Here is a 20,261-nt window from a genome sequence, read left to right on the forward strand (position 1 = left end):
CATGATGGGATATCTCCTCTGCGAGTTCTCTGACCCGACCACAAGAGCCCGATGTTCTCAGGACTCCTCAGATCTACAGACGCAGAATGATGGGATATCTCCTCCGCGAGTTCTCTGACCCGACCACAAGAGCCTGATGTTCTCAGGACTCCTCAGATCTACAGACGCAGAATGATGGGATATCTCCTCTGCGAGTTCTCTGACCCGACCACAAGACTCCGATGTTCTCAGGACTCCTCAGATCTACAGACGCAGAATGATGGGATATCTCCTCCGCGAGTTCTCTGACCCGACCACAAGAGCCCGATGTTCTCAGGACTCCTCAGATCTACAGACGCACGCAGAATGATGGGATATCTCCTCCGCGAGTTCTCTGACCCGACCACAAGACTCCGATGTTCTCAGGACTCCTCAGATCTACAGACGCACGCAGAATGATGGGATATCTCCTCCGCGAGTTCTCTGACCCGACCACAAGACTCCGATGTTCTCAGGACTCCTCAGATCTACAGACGCAGAATGATGGGATATCTCCTCCGCGAGTTCTCTGAGCCGACCACAAGACTCCGATGTTCTCAGGACTCCTCAGATCTACAGACGCAGAATGATGGGATATCTCCTCTGCGAGTTCTCTGACCCGACCACAAGACTCCGATGTTCTCAGGACTCCTCAGATCTACAGACGCAGAATGATGGGATATCTCCTCTGCGAGTTCTCTGACCCGACCACAAGAGCCTGATGTTCTCAGGACTCCTCAGATCTACAGACGCAGAATGATGGGATATCTCCTCTGCGAGTTCTCTGACCCGACCACAAGACTCCGATGTTCTCAGGACTCCTCAGATCTACAGACGCAGAATGATGGGATATCTCCTCTGCGAGTTCTCTGACCCGACCACAAGAGCCCGATGTTCTCAGGACTCCTCAGATCTACAGACGCACGCAGAATGATGGAATATCTCCTCTGCAAGTTCTCTGACCCGACCACAAGAGCCCGATGTTCTCAGGACTCCTCAGATCTACAGACACACGCAGAATGATGGGATATCTCCTCTGCGAGTTCTCTGACCCGACCACAAGAGCCCGATGTTCTCAGGACTCCTCAGATCTACAGACGCACGCAGAATGATGGGATATCTCCTCTGCGAGTTCTCTGACCCGACCACAAGACTCCGATGTTCTCAGGACTCCTCAGATCTACAGACGCACGCAGAATGATGGGATATCTCCTCTGCGAGTTCTCTGACCTGACCACAAGACTCCGATGTTCTCAGGACTCCTCAGATCTACAGACGCACGCAGAATGATGGGATATCTCCTCCGCGAGTTCTCTGACCCGACCACAAGACTCCGATGTTCACAGGACTCCTCAGATCTACAGACGCAGAATGATGGGATATCTCCTCTGCGAGTTCTCTGACCCGACCACAAGAGCCCGATGTTCTCAGGACTCCTCAGATCTACAGACGCACGCAGAATGATGGAATATCTCCTCTGCAAGTTCTCTGACCCGACCACAAGAGCCCGATGTTCTCAGGACTCCTCAGATCTACAGACGCACGCAGAATGATGGAATATCTCCTCTGCAAGTTCTCTGACCCGACCACAAGAGCCCGATGTTCTCAGGACTCCTCAGATCTACAGACACACGCAGAATGATGGGATATCTCCTCTGCGAGTTCTCTAACCCGACCACAAGAGCCCGACGTTCTCAGGACTCCTCAGATCTACAGACGCACGCAGAATGATGGGATATCTCCTCCGCGAGTTCTCTGACCCGACCACAAGAGCCCGATGTTCTCAGGACTCCTCAGATCTACAGACGCACGCAGAATGATGGGATATCTCCTCTGCGAGTTCTCTGACCCGACCACAAGAGCCTGATGTTCTCAGGACTCCTCAGATCTACAGACGCAGAATGATGGGATATCTCCTCTGCAAGTTCTCTGACCCGACCACAAGAGCCCGATGTTCTCAGGACTCCTCAGATCTACAGACGCAGAATGATGGGATATCTCCTCCGCGAGTTCTCGGACCCCGATGCTCTCAGGACTCCTCAGATCTATAGACGCAGAATGATGGGGCAGATGTCTCGCCACTTACAAGCCCCCCATAATGTAAACTCTCTGGCTCTGAATGTACAGTTTTGATATGTGAGGACTTCGCTGGCCGGAGGAGTCAGACAGCAGTGGAGTGACGCGGCTCACCGGTTCTACGGCAGCTGTTTAGTGTCACCTCAGCTCATCCCTGGATGCGGTGTCACTTTTATTGTAGTCCCCAGTGTACAAATAAACAAATTTTGGGAAATAGCCGTATGTCTGAAACTGTTCATAGGCATTCCCTTCTCACAGCTTGTGGCCATCACATCCTGAAGCTCTAAGATCCTCCCTGCTACGTGTCCTACAATAGGGGGTCCCAGAAGAAAGGCATTGCTCTGCGGGGGGTACACCCATCATGTGTGGGTCTTATAAATGGGGCTCCTTCTTCCTTGGCTTTTCCAGAACTCATAACTCGTAAGAGGAGAAATCCAGGACCACCTCTTTCTGGATGCTCCGGTTTTGGCCACCTTACCAGGTGGGATGGTTCTTTGAACATCAAGTGTGGAATTAAGTGTTCGCACTGCGCAGTGCCCGGAGGATTGTGAGGGCCAAACACATCATCTCAGTAATGCTCTGGCATGGACAGGTGAAACATCCGGGGCCGACACTGCGTCCACACCTACAAGGACAGCCGTCACCAAGACATGCTGCAGGTGCCAATAACAAGAAAGATCATGGTGAATGAGCGTTATAAGGAGCACTCCCAATATGTAGCGTAGTTGCATCATTTATGCACTGGTCGCCATCTTCCCCGGTCTCGTCTACATCACACGACTCTTCAAATTACACAGGGATCTATGTGTGGAGCACGAGTTGCCTTCTCAGTGTAAGTCTGTGGCACCTTCATCTGAATGTCCATTGGATTTCACTGACAAAGTAGCTCTGCCCAACATGATGGTCCCTGTTTGAGCCAGAAAAGACTAAGAGCAGCGCTCACCTGACCTAGAGGAGCACCGGGGCAGCACTCACCTGACCTAGAGGAGCACCGGGGCAGCACTCACCTGACCTAGAGGAGCACCGGGGCAGCACTCACCTGACCTAGAGGAGCACTGGGGCAGCGCTCACCTGACCTAGAGGAGCACCGGGGCAGCGCTCACCTGACCTAGAGGAGCACCGGGGCAGCGCTCACCTGACCTAGAGGAGCACCGGGGCAGCACTCACCTGACCTAGAGGAGCACCGGGGCAGCGCTCACCTGACCTAGAGGAGCACCGGGGCAGCACTCACCTGACCTATAGGAGCACTGGGGCAGCGCTCACCTGACCTAGAGGAGCACTGGGGCAGCGCTCACCTGACCTAGAGGAGCACCGGGGCAGCACTCACCTGACCTAGAGGAGCACCGGGGCAGCGCTCACCTGACCTAGAGGAGCACCGGGGCAGCGCTCACCTGACCTAGAGGAGCACCGGGGCAGCGCTTACCTGACCTAGAGGAGCACCAGGGCAGCACTCACCTGACCTAGAGGAGCACCGGGGCAGCACTTACCTGACCTAGAAGAGCACCGGAGCAGCACTCACCTGACCTAGAGGAGCACCGGGGTAGCGCTCACCTGACCTAGAGGAGCACCGGGGCAGCGCTCACCTGACCTAGAGGAGCACCGGGGCAGCACTCACCTGACCTAGAGGAGCACCGGGGCAGCGCTCACCTGACCTAGAAGAGCACCGGAGCAGCACTCACCTGACCTAGAGGAGCACCGGGGTAGCGCTCACCTGACCTAGAGGAGCACCGGGGCAGCGCTCACCTGACCTAGAGGAGCATAGGAGCAGCAGTCACTTAACCTAGAGGAGCACCGGGGTAGTGCTCACCTGACCTAGAGGAGCACCGGAGCAGCACTCACCTGACCTAGAGGAGCACCGGGGCAGCGCTCACCTGACCTAGAGGAGCACCGGGGCAGCACTCACCTGACCTAGAGGAGCACCGGAGCAGCACTCACCTGACCTAGAGGAGCACCGGGGTAGCGCTCACCTGACCTAGAGGAGCACCGGGGCAGCGCTCACCTGACCTAGAGGAGCACCGGGGTAGCGCTCACCTGACCTAGAGGAGTATAGGAGCAGCAGTCACCTAACCTAGAGGAGGACCAGTCACCTGCCCTAGAGAAGTAGCACTCACCTGAGCAGCACTAGGCAGCAGGGAAGACAGTGAATGGTAAAGTATATTAATGCTCCTACACTACATTACATAGACAGGATTAGGAGAGCTTCACGAGATCTCTCACTTCATGACAATCTTTCAGTGTAATCAGGCTACAATCACCCGATAAATGGGGAAACAAACGCTCGTTCATTGGGTGAACTGATCTGTTGTGCAGCACAAAAGATGATCATTCTCGGCAGCACATCATTCTGTGTAAACAGGACTTGGGCTGCCAAAAACAATGGCAGCCTGTGCAATCTGTTACAGATCTATTACAGATAACATTATCGCGATCTGCTGTGTAAACAGGTTAGTAAACGTTTAGTGCCGCTGGTCAGTCCGTGTGCACGGAGCTTTACACTGACTCGTGGACTGTCCGTCTTCCTGAGAGGCGGTGGCACCGGAGCTCTGTGTTATACCCATACAATGGAGACACATTACACTTGTGTGTCCTCTATACATTGTAGCATCCAGGGATCGTCACCTGCAGGTTTTGCATTCATGAAGCACCGCGGCTTTCTCCTTCCTTCCTGTAGCACCGGGCTGAGAGTCGCACAATCATGCTCCAACCTGCCAATACGGTGGAATGGTCTCTCCCCCTGTAACCCCATTACTAACATTCCTCACCCCGGGGCCGGCTCCTTGGGCTTTTTTCCAGAGCTCTTTATCCTCACCTTGAGTCAATCATTAGAAAATGAGAAATATTTCAGAATTTTTATGTTTTTCAAATCCCGACCTCCCATATATTATACATAGAAGACACCCGTCAGCTAATAGCAGATCAGTGAGGCCGGTCAGATCCCAGATCAGCCAGAAGGTAGCACATTATTACAGTAAGGATGGCCGCCGGGTCAGGCACATCAGAGGCATACAAGGGGTATTAGTATTGGGGGTCTATACTGTATATAGATGCTGTAGAGTGGTCAGAGCTTTGGTTATAATAATGTCTTCATTTCATACATTTTATTACATATGTCCTAAGTACGTGAGCACCCCACAACTAGCACAGAGTCAGCGTCCCCCAATGCGAGGGGCTGCAGACATACGAGGACAGGCCTGAGCGCTCTGCAGACTGACGAGGACGGGCCCGAGCGCTCTGCAGACAGACGAGGACGGGCCCGAGCGCTCTGCAGACAGACGAGGACGGGCCCGAGCGCTCTGCAGACTGATGAGGACAGGCCTGAGCGCTCTGCAGACAGACGAGGACAGGCCTGAGCGCTCTGCAGACAGACGAGAACAGGCCTGAGCGCTCTGCAGACTGACGAGGACAGGCCTGAGCGCTCTGCAGACTGACGAGGACGGGCCCGAGCGCTCTGCAGACAGACGAGGACGGGCCCGAGCGCTCTGCAGACAGACGAGGACGGGCCCGAGCGCTCTGCAGACTGATGAGGACAGGCCTGAGCGCTCTGCAGACAGACGAGGACAGGCCTGAGCGCTCTGCAGACAGACGAGGACAGGCCTGAGCGCTCTGCAGACTGACGAGGACAGGCCTGAGCGCTCTGCAGACAGACGAGGACGGGCCTGAGCGTTCTGCAGACTGACGAGGACGGGCCCGAGCGCTCTGCAGACAGACGAGGACGGGCCCGAGCGCTCTGCAGACTGATGAGGACAGGCCTGAGCGCTCTGCAGACAGACGAGGACAGGCCTGAGCGCTCTGCAGACAGACGAGGACGGGCCCGAGCGCTCTGCAGACTGATGAGGACAGGCCTGAGCGCTCTGCAGACAGACGAGGACAGGCCTGAGCGCTCTGCAGACAGACGAGGACAGGCCTGAGCGCTCTGCAGACAGACGAGGACAGGCCTGAGCGCTCTGCAGACAGACGAGGACGGGCCTGAGCGCTCTGCAGACTGACGAGGACGGGCCCAAGCACTCTGCAGACAGATGAGGAAAGGCCCGAGCGCTCTGCAGACTGACGAGGACAGGCCTGAGCGCTCTGCAGACTGACGAGGACAGGCCTGAGCGCTCTGCAGACAGACGAGGACGGGCCTGAGCGCTCTGCAGACAGACGAGGACAGGCCTGAGCGCTCTGCAGACAGACGAGGACGGGCCTGAGCGCTCTGCAGACTGACGAGGACAGGCCTGAGCGCTCTGCAGACAGACGAGGACGGGCCTGAGCGCTCTGCAGACTGATGAGGACAGGCCTGAGCGCTCTGCAGACTGATGAGGACAGGCCTGAGCGCTCTGCAGACTGACGAGGACAGGCCTGAGCGCTCTGCAGACTGACGAGGACAGGCCTGAGCGCTCTGCAGACAGACGAGGACGGGCCCGAGCGCTCTGCAGACAGAAGAGGACGGGCCCAAGCACTCTGCAGACAGATGAGGAAAGGCCCGAGCGCTCTGCAGACTGACGTGGATGGGCCTGAGCGCTCTGCAGACTGATGAGGACAGGCCTGAGCGCTCTGCAGACTGACGAGGACAGGCCTGAGCGCTCTGCAGACTGACGAGGACAGGCCAGTACGCTCTGCAGACTGGCGAGGATGGGCCAGATTGCTCTGCAGACTGACGAGGATGGGCCCGAGCGCTCTGCAGACTGACGAGGGCAGGCCTGAGCGCTCTGCAGACAGACGAGGATGGGCCCGAGCGCTCTGCAGACAGACAAGGACAGGCCTGAGCGCTCTGCAGACTGACGAGGACAGGCCTGAGTGCTCTGCAAACTGACGAGGACAGGCCTGAGCGCTCTGCATAAACAACCAAAAAATTGAGTTTGCAGACAACATTTGTTTTGCTAAATCACAATAGTATTTTTATTTTTATAAATTCATCACTTCAAAATTTATGATACAAAAATAGTAGAAAAATACATTTTATTCATATAGTGCTGGTCAAACAGATTGTTGATTAAAAACACCCTACCCCATAAAACCAAAGAAACACAGACTGGTGCAGTGTGGTATAATGAAAAGATCATCAAAGCAGACCTATTGCACAATTGTCCAGACCGATGGGTACACAAAGAATTATTAATAGTATGACCTCTATCATGAAGTTAATCACATAAAGTGCTAGTGCAGATTAACAACATATAAGGGAGACAGCCGATTCTGTGCAGGGTATATAGATAACCATCAGACATACTGAATAGCCTTGGCTGCCCCTAAAAATGGTAGAGAGCCATCACAGAGGATAATCAATCAATAAGCGTACCACAGGGATCAAAAACGCACACTGTTTATGCATATATGGTGAGGTTTGCCATGAGTTAAAAATGATGATTATGGAGTTCTATGTCCTGTTTTGGCTGAGCGCTCTGCAGACTGACGAGGACAGGCCTGAGTGCTCTGCAGACTGACGAGGACAGGCCTGAGCGTTCTGCAGACTGACGAGGACAGGCCTGAGTGCTCTGCAGACTGACGAGGACAGGCCTGAGCGTTCTGCAGAGTGATGAGGACAGGCCTGAGCGCTCTGCAGACAGACGAGGATGGGCCTGAGCGCTCTGCAGACTGACGAGGACAGGCCTGAGTGCTCTGCAGACTGACGAGGACAGGCCTGAGCGTTCTGCAGAGTGATGAGGACAGGCCTGAGCGCTCTGCAGACAGACGAGGATGGGCCTGAGCGCTCTGCAGACTGACGAGGACAGGCCCGAGCGCTCTGCAGACTGACGAGGACAGGCCCGAGCGCTCTGCAGACTGACGAGGACGGGCCCGAGCGCTCTGCAGACAGACAAGGACAGGCCTGAGCGCTCTGCAGACTGACGAGGACAGGCCTGAGTGCTCTGCAGACTGACGAGGACAGGCCTGAGCGCTCTGCAGACTGACGAGGACAGGCCTGAGCGCTCTGCAGACTGACGAGGAAAGGCCCGAGAGACTGAATAACATGAATAGGTGGAAAGTAATATCACAGTCGGGAGGAATATATCTCGTAAGAGCTGATGACAGAGACTTGTCCGGAGCAGCTCATCAGCCTCTGTGCTCCAACCACACGGAGCAGCCGTCATGTCGTATATTATCAGGACTGCACCTCCAGGACATAACTGCAACACAACAGCGGGGCGATGATAGAGGGGCCACGGGCTGATGGAAGTCAGGTGTTCTCTACAAAGCATCAGCCGTCCTCCAGGCGGGGATAATTCACTCCAGTGTCCTGTGTGCGGATCGTGGGGTGAGTTATGGCCGCAGCATTCCTGCCTAATATTACATCGCAGACTGGAAAGAGAAGCCGTCACCAGATACCAGGCCGATCATTAGCAGCGCGGCTACGACCTGCACTGGAACGCAGGATGACATCACATAGTATACACATGTCATATCTCTCCAGGAGAAGCCGTCACCAGATACCAGGCCGATCATTAGCAGCGCGGCTACGACCTGCACTGGAACGCAGGATGACATCACATCATATAGTATACACGTCATATCTCTCCAGGAAAAGCCGTCACCAGATACCAGGACGATCATTAGCAGCGCGGCTACGACCTGCACTGGAACGCAGGATGACATCACATCATATACTATACACATATCATATCTCTCCAGGAGAAGCCGTCACCAGATACCAGGCCGATCATTAGCAGCGCGGCTACGACCTGCACTGGAACGCAGGATGACATCACATCATATAGTATACACATGTCATATCTCTCCAGGAGAAGCCGTCACCAGATACCAGGCCGATCATTAGCAGCGCGGCTACGACCTGCACTGGAACGCAGGATGACATCACATAGTATACACATGTCATATCTCTCCAGGAGAAGCCGTCACCAGATACCAGGCCGATCATTAGCAGCGCGGCTACGACCTGCACTGGAACGCAGGATGACATCACATAGTATACACATGTCATATCTCTCCAGGAGAAGCCGTCACCAGATACCAGGCCGATCATTAGCAGCGCGGCTACGACCTGCACTGGAACGCAGGATGACATCACATCATATACTATACACATGTCATATCTCTCCAGGAGAAGCCGTCACCAGATACCAGGCCGATCATTAGCAGCGCGGCTACGACCTGCACTGGAACGCAGGATGACATCACATCATATAGTATACACATGTCATATCTCTCCAGGAGAAGCCGTCACCAGATACCAGGCCGATCAATAGCAGCGCGGCTACGACCTGCACTGGAACGCAGGATGACATCACATCACATAGTATACACATGTCATATCTCTCCAGGAGAAGCCGTCACCAGATACCAGGCCGATCATTAGCAGCGCGGCTACGACCTGCACTGGAACGCAGGATGACATCACATCATATAGTATACACATATCATATCTCTCCAGGAGAAGCCGTCACCAGATACCAGGCTGATCATTAGCAGCGCGGCTACGACCTGCACTGGAACGCAGGATGACATCACATCATATACTATACACATGTCATATCTCTCCAGGGGAAGCCGTCACCAGATACCAGGCCGATCAATAGCAGCGCGGCTACGACCTGCACTGGAACGCAGGATGACATCACATCATATACTATACACATGTCATATCTCTCCAGGAGAAGCCGTCACCAGATACCAGGCCGATCATTAGCAGCGCGGCTACGACCTGCACTGGAACGCAGGATGACATCATATAGTATACACATGTCATATCTCTCCAGGAGAAGCCGTCACCAGATACCAGGCCGATCAATAGCAGCGCGGCTACGACCTGCACTGGAACGCAGGATGACATCACATCATATACTATACACATGTCATATCACTCCAGGAGAAGCCGTCACCAGATACCAGGCCGATCATTAGCAGCGCGGCTACGACCTGCACTGGAACGCAGGATGACATCATATAGTATACACATGTCATATCTCTCCAGGAGAAGCCGTCACCACATACCAGGCCGATCATTAGCAGCGCGGCTACGACCTGCACTGGAACGCAGGATGACATCACATCATATAGTATACACATGTCATATCTCTCCAGGAGAAGCCGTCACCAGATACCAGGCCGATCAATAGCAGCGCGGCTACGACCTGCACTGGAACGCAGGATGACATCACATCATATAGTATACACATGTCATATCTCTCCAGGAGAAGCCGTCACCAGATACCAGGCCGATCATTAGCAGCGCGGCTACGACCTGCACTGGAACGCAGGATGACATCACATCATATAGTATACACATGTCATATCTCTCCAGGAGAAGCCGTCACCAGATACCAGGCCGATCAATAGCAGCGCGGCTACGACCTGCACTGGAACGCAGGATGACATCACATCATATAGTATACACATGTCATATCTCTCCAGGAGAAGCCGTCACCAGATACCAGGCCGATCATTAGCAGCGCGGCTACGACCTGCACTGGAACGCAGGATGACATCACATCATATAGTATACACATGTCATATCTCTCCAGGAGAAGCCGTCACCAGATACCAGGCCGATCATTAGCAGCGCGGCTACGACCTGCACTGGAACGCAGGATGACATCACATCATATAGTATACACATGTCATATCTCTCCAGGAGAAGCCGTCACCAGATACCAGGCCGATCATTAGCAGCGCGGCTACGACCTGCACTGGAACGCAGGATGACATCACATCATATAGTATACACATGTCATATCTCTCCAGGAGAAGCCGTCACCAGATACCAGGCCGATCATTAGCAGCGCGGCTACGACCTGCACTGGAACGCAGGATGACATCACATCATATACTATACACATGTCATATCACTCCAGGAGAAGCCGTCACCAGATACCAGGCCGATCATTAGCAGCGCGGCTACGACCTGCACTGGAACGCAGGATGACATCACATCATATAGTATACACATGTCATATCTCTCCAGGAGAAGCCGTCACCAGATACCAGGCCGATCATTAGCAGCGCGGCTACGACCTGCACTGGAACGCAGGATGACATCACATCACATAGTATACACATGTCATATCTCTCCAGGAGAAGCCGTCACCAGATACCAGGCCGATCAATAGCAGCGCGGCTACGACCTGCACTGGAACGCAGGATGACATCACATCATATACTATACACATGTCATATCACTCCAGGAGAAGCCGTCACCAGATACCAGGCCGATCATTAGCAGCGCGGCTACGACCTGCACTGGAACGCAGGATGACATCACATCATATAGTATACACATGTCATATCTCTCCAGGAGAAGCCGTCACCAGATACCAGGCCGATCATTAGCAGCGCGGCTACGACCTGCACTGGAACGCAGGATGACATCACATCATATACTATACACATGTCATATCACTCCAGGAGAAGCCGTCACCAGATACCAGGCCGATCATTAGCAGCGCGGCTACGACCTGCACTGGAACGCAGGATGACATCACATCATATAGTATACACATGTCATATCTCTCCAGGAGAAGCCGTCACCAGATACCAGGCCGATCATTAGCAGCGCGGCTACGACCTGCACTGGAACGCAGGATGACATCACATCACATAGTATACACATGTCATATCTCTCCAGGAGAAGCCGTCACCAGATACCAGGCCGATCAATAGCAGCGCGGCTACGACCTGCACTGGAACGCAGGATGACATCACATCATATACTATACACATGTCATATCACTCCAGGAGAAGCCGTCACCAGATACCAGGCCGATCATTAGCAGCGCGGCTACGACCTGCCCTGGAACGCAGGATGACATCACATCATATACTATACACATGTCATATCACTCCAGGAGAAGCCGTCACCAGATACCAGGCCGATCATTAGCAGCGCGGCTACGACCTGCACTGGAACGCAGGATGACATCACATCATATAGTATACACATATCATATCTCTCCAGGAGAAGCCGTCACCGGATACCAGGCTGATCATTAGCAGCGCGGCTACGACCTGCACTGGAACGCAGGATGACATCACATCATATACTATACACATGTCATATCTCTCCAGGAGAAGCCGTCACCAGATACCAGGCCGATCATTAGCAGCGCGGCTACGACCTGCACTGGAACGCAGGATGACATCACATCATATAGTATACACATGTCATATCTCTCCAGGAGAAGCCGTCACCAGATACCAGGCCGATCATTAGCAGCGCGGCTACGACCTGCACTGGAACGCAGGATGACATCACATCATATACTATACACATGTCATATCACTCCAGGAGAAGCCGTCACCAGATACCAGGCCGATCATTAGCAGCGCGGCTACGACCTGCACTGGAACGCAGGATGACATCACATCATATAGTATACACATGTCATATCACTCCAGGAGAAGCCGTCACCAGATACCAGGCCGATCATTAGCAGCGCGGCTACGACCTGCACTGGAACGCAGGATGACATCACATCATATAGTATACACATGTCATATCTCTCCAGGAGAAGCCGTCACCAGATACCAGGCTGATCATTAGCAGCGCGGCTACGACCTGCACTGGAACGCAGGATGACATCACATCATATACTATACACATATCATATCTCTCCAGGAGAAGCCGTCACCAGATACCAGGCCGATCATTAGCAGCGCGGCTACGACCTGCACTGGAACGCAGGATGACATCACATCATATAGTATACACATGTCATATCTCTCCAGGAGAAGCCGTCACCAGATACCAGGCCGATCATTAGCAGCGCGGCTACGACCTGCACTGGAACGCAGGATGACATCACATCATATACTATACACATGTCATATCTCTCCAGGAGAAGCCGTCACCAGATACCAGGCCGATCATTAGCAGCGCGGCTACGACCTGCACTGGAACGCAGGATGACATCACATCATATACTATACACATATCATATCTCTCCAGGAGAAGCCGTCACCAGATACCAGGCCGATCATTAGCAGCGCGGCTACGACCTGCACTGGAACGCAGGATGACATCACATCACATAGTATACACATATCATATCTCTCCAGGAGAAGCCGTCACCAGATACCAGGCCGATCATTAGCAGCGCGGCTACGACCTGCACTGGAACGCAGGATGACATCACATCATATAGTATACACATATCATATCTCTCCAGGAGAAGCCGTCACCAGATACCAGGCCGATCATTAGCAGCGCAGCTACGACCTGCACTGGAACGCAGGATGACATCACATCACATAGTATACACATATCATATCTCTCCAGGAGAAGCCGTCACCAGATACCAGGCCGATCATTAGCAGCGCGGCTACGACCTGCACTGGAACGCAGGATGACATCACATCATATAGTATACACATATCATATCTCTCCAGGAGAAGCCGTCACCAGATACCAGGCCGATCATTAGCAGCGCGGCTACGACCTGCACTGGAACGCAGGATGACATCACATCACATAGTATACACATGTCATATCTCTCCAGGAGAAGCCGTCACCAGATACCAGGCCGATCATTAGCAGCGCGGCTACGACCTGCACTGGAACGCAGGATGACATCACATCATATACTATACACATGTCATATCTCTCCAGGAGAAGCCGTCACCAGATACCAGGCCGATCATTAGCAGCGCGGCTACGACCTGCACTGGAACGCAGGATGACATCACATCATATAGTATACACATGTCATATCTCTCCAGGAGAAGCCGTCACCAGATACCAGGCCGATCATTAGCAGCGCGGCTACGACCTGCACTGGAACGCAGGATGACATCACATCACATAGTATACACATGTCATATCTCTCCAGGAGAAGCCGTCACCAGATACCAGGCCGATCAATAGCAGCGCGGCTACGACCTGCACTGGAACGCATGATGACATCACATCACATAGTATACACATGTCATATCTCTCCAGGAGAAGCCGTCACCAGATACCAGGCCAATCATTAGCAGCGCGGCTACGACCTGCACTGGAACGCAGGATGACATCACATCATATACTATACACATGTCATATCTCTCCAGGAGAAGCCGTCACCAGATACCAGGCCGATCATTAGCAGCGCGGCTACGACCTGCACTGGAACGCAGGATGACATCACATCATATACTATACACATGTCATATCACTCCAGGAGAAGCCGTCACCAGATACCAGGCCGATCATTAGCAGCGCGGCTACGACCTGCACTGGAACGCAGGATGACATCACATCACATAGTATACACATGTCATATCTCTCCAGGAGAAGCCGTCACCAGATACCAGGCTGATCATTAGCAGCGCGGCTACGACCTGCACTGGAACGCAGGATGACATCACATCACATAGTATACACATATCATATCTCTCCAGGAGAAGCCGTCACCAGATACCAGGCCGATCATTAGCAGCGCGGCTACGACCTGCACTGGAACGCAGGATGACATCACATCATATACTATACACATATCATATCTCTCCAGGAGAAGCCGTCACCAGATACCAGGCCGATCATTAGCAGCGCGGCTACGACCTGCACTGGAACGCAGGATGACATCACATCATATAGTATACACATGTCATATCTCTCCAGGAGAAGCCGTCACCAGATACCAGGCCGATCATTAGCAGCGCGGCTACGACCTGCACTGGAACGCAGGATAACATCACATCATATAGTATACACATGTCATATCACTCCAGGAGAAGCCGTCACCAGATACCAGGCCGATCATTAGCAGCGCGGCTACGACCTGCACTGGAACGCAGGATGACATCACATCATATAGTATACACATATCATATCTCTCCAGGAGAAGCCGTCACCAGATACCAGGCCGATCATTAGCAGCGCGGCTACGACCTGCACTGGAACGCAGGATGACATCACATCACATAGTATACACATGTCATATCTCTCCAGGAGAAGCCGTCACCAGATACCAGGCCGATCATTAGCAGCGCGGCTACGACCTGCACTGGAACGCAGGATGACATCACATCATATAGTATACACATGTCATATCACTCCAGGAGAAGCCGTCACCAGATACCAGGCCGATCATTAGCAGCGCGGCTACGACCTGCACTGGAACGCAGGATGACATCACATCACATAGTATACACATGTCATATCACTCCAGGAGAAGCCGTCACCAGATACCAGGCCGATCATTAGCAGCGCGGCTACGACCTGCACTGGAACGCAGGATGACATCACATCATATACTATACACATATCATATCTCTCCAGGGGAAGCCGTCACCAGATACCAGGCCGATCATTAGCAGCGCGGCTACGACCTGCACTGGAACGCAGGATGACATCACATCACATAGTATACACATGTCATATCTCTCCAGGAGAAGCCGTCACCAGATACCAGGCCGATCATTAGCAGCGCGGCTACGACCTGCACTGGAACGCAGGATGACATCACATCATATACTATACACATGTCATATCACTCCAGGAGAAGCCGTCACCAGATACCAGGACGATCATTAGCAGCGCGGCTACGACCTGCACTGGAACGCAGGATGACATCACATCATATACTATACACATGTCATATCTCTCCAGGAGAAGCCGTCACCAGATACCAGGCCGATCATTAGCAGCGCGGCTACGACCTGCACTGGAACGCAGGATGACATCACATCATATAGTATACACATGTCATATCACTCCAGGAGAAGCCGTCACCAGATACCAGGCCGATCATTAGCAGCGCGGCTACGACCTGCACTGGAACGCAGGATGACATCACATCATATAGTATACACATGTCATATCTCTCCAGGAGAAGCCGTCACCAGATACCAGGCTGATCATTAGCAGCGCGGCTACGACCTGCACTGGAACGCAGGATGACATCACATCATATACTATACACATATCATATCTCTCCAGGAGAAGCCGTCACCAGATACCAGGCCGATCATTAGCAGCGCGGCTACGACCTGCACTGGAACGCAGGATGACATCACATCATATAGTATACACATGTCATATCTCTCCAGGAGAAGCCGTCACCAGATACCAGGCCGATCAATAGCAGCGCAGCTACGACCTGCCCTGGAACGCAGGATGACATCACATCATATAGTATACACATGTCATATCTCTCCAGGAGAAGCCGTCACCAGATACCAGGCCGATCATTAGCAGCGCGGCTACGACCTGCACTGGAACGCAGGATGACATCACATCATATAGTATACACATGTCATATCACTCCAGGAGAAGCCGTCACCAGATACCAGGCCGATCATTAGCAGCGCGGCTACGACCTGCACTGGAACGCAGGATGACATCACATCATATACTATACACATATCATATCTCTCCAGGGGAAGCCGTCACCAGATACCAGGCCGATCATTAGCAGCGCGGCTACGACCTGCACTGGAACACAGGATGACATCGCATCATATACTATACACATGTCATATCTCTCCAGGAGAAGCCGTCACCAGATACCAGGACGATCATTAGCAGCGCGGCTACGACCTGCACTGGAACGCAGGATGACATCACATCATATAGTATACACATGTCATATCACTCCAGGAGAAGCCGTCACCAGATACCAGGCCGATCATTAGCAGCGCGGCTACGACCTGCACTGGAACGCAGGATGACATCACATCATATAGTATACACATGTCATATCACTCCAGGAGAAGCCGTCACCAGATACCAGGCCGATCATTAGCAGCGCGGCTACGACCTGCACTGGAACGCAGGATGACATCACATCATATACTATACACATGTCATATCACTCCAGGAGAAGCCGTCACCAGATACCAGGCCGATCATTAGCAGCGCGGCTACGACCTGCACTGGAACGCAGGATGACATCACATCATATACTATACACATGTCATATCACTCCAGGAGAAGCCGTCACCAGATACCAGGCCGATCATTAGCAGCGCGGCTACGACCTGCACTGGAACGCAGGATGACATCACATCACATAGTATACACATATCATATCTCTCCAGGGGAAGCCGTCACCAGATACCAGGCCGATCATTAGCAGCGCGGCTACGACCTGCACTGGAACGCAGGATGACATCACATCATATAGTATACACATGTCATATCACTCCAGGAGAAGCCGTCACCAGATACCAGGCCGATCATTAGCAGCGCGGCTACGACCTGCACTGGAACGCAGGATGACATCACATCATATACTATACACATGTCATATCACTCCAGGAGAAGCCGTCACCAGATACCAGGCCGATCATTAGCAGCGCGGCTACGACCTGCACTGGAACGCAGGATGACATCACATCATATAGTATACACATGTCATATCTCTCCAGGAGAAGCCGTCACCAGATACCAGGCTGATCATTAGCAGCGCGGCTACGACCTGCACTGGAACGCAGGATGACATCACATCACATAGTATACACATATCATATCTCTCCAGGAGAAGCCGTCACCAGATACCAGGCCGATCATTAGCAGCGCGGCTACGACCTGCACTGGAACGCAGGATGACATCACATCATATAGTATACACATGTCATATCTCTCCAGGAGAAGCCGTCACCAGATACCAGGCTGATCATTAGCAGCGCGGCTACGACCTGCACTGGAACGCAGGATGACATCACATCACATAGTATACACATATCATATCTCTCCAGGAGAAGCCGTCACCAGATACCAGGCCGATCATTAGCAGCGCGGCTACGACCTGCACTGGAACGCAGGATGACATCACATCATATACTATACACATATCATATCTCTCCAGGAGAAGCCGTCACCAGATACCAGGCCGATCATTAGCAGCGCGGCTACGACCTGCACTGGAACGCAGGATGACATCACATCACATAGTATACACATATCATATCTCTCCAGGAGAAGCCGTCACCAGATACCAGGCCGATCATTAGCAGCGCGGCTACGACCTGCACTGGAACGCAGGATGACATCACATCATATACTATACACATATCATATCTCTCCAGGGGAAGCCGTCACCAGATACCAGGCCGATCATTAGCAGCGCGGCTACGACCTGCACTGGAACACAGGATGACATCGCATCATATACTATACACATGTCATATCTCTCCAGGAGAAGCCGTCACCAGATACCAGGACGATCATTAGCAGCGCGGCTACGACCTGCACTGGAACGCAGGATGACATCACATCATATAGTATACACATGTCATATCACTCCAGGAGAAGCCGTCACCAGATACCAGGCCGATCATTAGCAGCGCGGCTACGACCTGCACTGGAACGCAGGATGACATCACATCACATAGTATACACATATCATATCTCTCCAGGGGAAGCCGTCACCAGATACCAGGCCGATCATTAGCAGCGCGGCTACGACCTGCACTGGAACGCAGGATGACATCACATCATATTTTTTATTCCCTGAAGAAGAAGGCAGTGTGCCTTTGAAACGCGTTGGAATTGACTCAATAAAAATATCTAAGGAATCTTCAACAGTGTGGTTCATAGCGCGGCTGAAAAACCCGTCCCTTTTTATCTCCGTTTTCAGTTACTATTTCTGACGGGGCCGCAGCTGGAACCAGCTCAGCACTCCCATACGCTATCATAGGGGTTGTGCCTGTCACAACCAGACCAGGTGAGTGCATCTCTCTTTCTTCTCATACCCTAAATATCGGGTAAGACCCTATTGCGCCCTTGTTTCCCTCACTGCAGATTGCATCTGGTACCTTGAGGCATTTCTTTAGGTTTGGAAACAGCACACTGCCCCACCCCCCCCACACTGCCCAACTTCCACACACTGCCCCACCCCCCCCACACACAGCCCACACACAGCCCACCCCCTACACGCAGCCTACCCCCACACACAGCCCATCCCCCACACATAGCCCACCCCCTACACACAGCCTACCCCCACACACAGCCTACCCCCCACACACAGCCTACCCCCCACACACAGCCTACCCCCCACACACAGCCTACCCCCCACACACAGCCCACCCCCTACACACAGCCTACCCCCACACACAGCCCATCCCCCACACACAGCCCACCCCCTACACACAGCCTACCCCCCACACACAGCCCACCCCCTACACACAGCCTACCCCTACACACAGCCCATCCCCCACACAGCCCATCCCCCACACACAGCCCACCTCCTACACTCAGCCCACCCCCACACACAGCCCATCCCCCACACACAGCCCACCCCCTACACACAGCCTACCCCCACACACAGCCTACCCCCCACACACAGCCCACCCCCTACACACAGCCTACCCCCACACACAGCCCATCCCCCACACAGCCCATTCCCCACACACAGCCCACTTCCTACACACAGCCCACCCCCACACACAGCCCATTCCCCACAGAGTCCACCCCCACACACAGCCCACCTCCTACACACAGCCCACCCCCACACACAGCCCACCCCCCATACACAGCCCACCCCCACACACAGCCCACCCCCCACACAGCCCACCCCCCATACAGAGCCCACCCCCCACACACAGCCCAACCCCACACTCAGCCCACCCCCCATACACAGCCCACCCCCCATACACAGCCCACCCCCACACACAGCCCAACCCCTACACACAGCCCAACGCACACACAGTCCACCCCCCACACACAGTCCACCCCCCACACAAAGTCCACCCCCCACACACAGCCCACCCTCACACACAGCCCACCCCCCATTAACACAGCCCATCCCCACACACAGCCCACCTCACGCACACAGCCCACCTCACGCATACAGCCCACCCCCAATATACATAGCCCACCTCACGCACACAGCCCACCCCCTACACACAGCCCACCGCACACACAGTCCACCCCCAACACACAGTCCACCCCCCACACAAAGTCCACCCCCCACACACAGCCCACCCCCCATTAACACAGCCCATCCCCACACACAGCCCACCTCACGCACACAGCCCACCTCACGCATACAGCCCACCCCCCACATACATAGCCCACCTCCCGCACACCGCCCACCCCCCATACACTAGCTAATGTAGATTGCATATTGAATCATTTCTATTTGTAGTGTGATAGCTCAGTGGTGATCATTCACCTGGTGACATATAAGACTCGCACCCGGTGGAGGGACATGTGGGGGACAGCAGAAAGGGCCCTGACAATTAAGAGCCAGGAGCTCCATCCAGCACATGAGAATCCCATAGGAAAATATTCGCAGAGTTAAACAATCAGAGTACTT

The 20,261-nt window shown here is 53.4% G+C and overlaps 1 protein-coding gene across 1 annotated transcript in view; it reads right to left on the minus strand.

The window, feature by feature from the left end:
- The window catches only part of BANP (BTG3 associated nuclear protein), a 469,223-nt gene that overhangs the window by 144,574 nt on the left and 304,388 nt on the right, over positions 1-20,261 (minus strand). The window lies entirely within an intron of this gene.

Source organism: Anomaloglossus baeobatrachus, chromosome 10, assembly GCF_048569485.1.
Source record: "Anomaloglossus baeobatrachus isolate aAnoBae1 chromosome 10, aAnoBae1.hap1, whole genome shotgun sequence".
Taxonomy (NCBI): Eukaryota; Metazoa; Chordata; class Amphibia; order Anura; family Aromobatidae; genus Anomaloglossus; species Anomaloglossus baeobatrachus.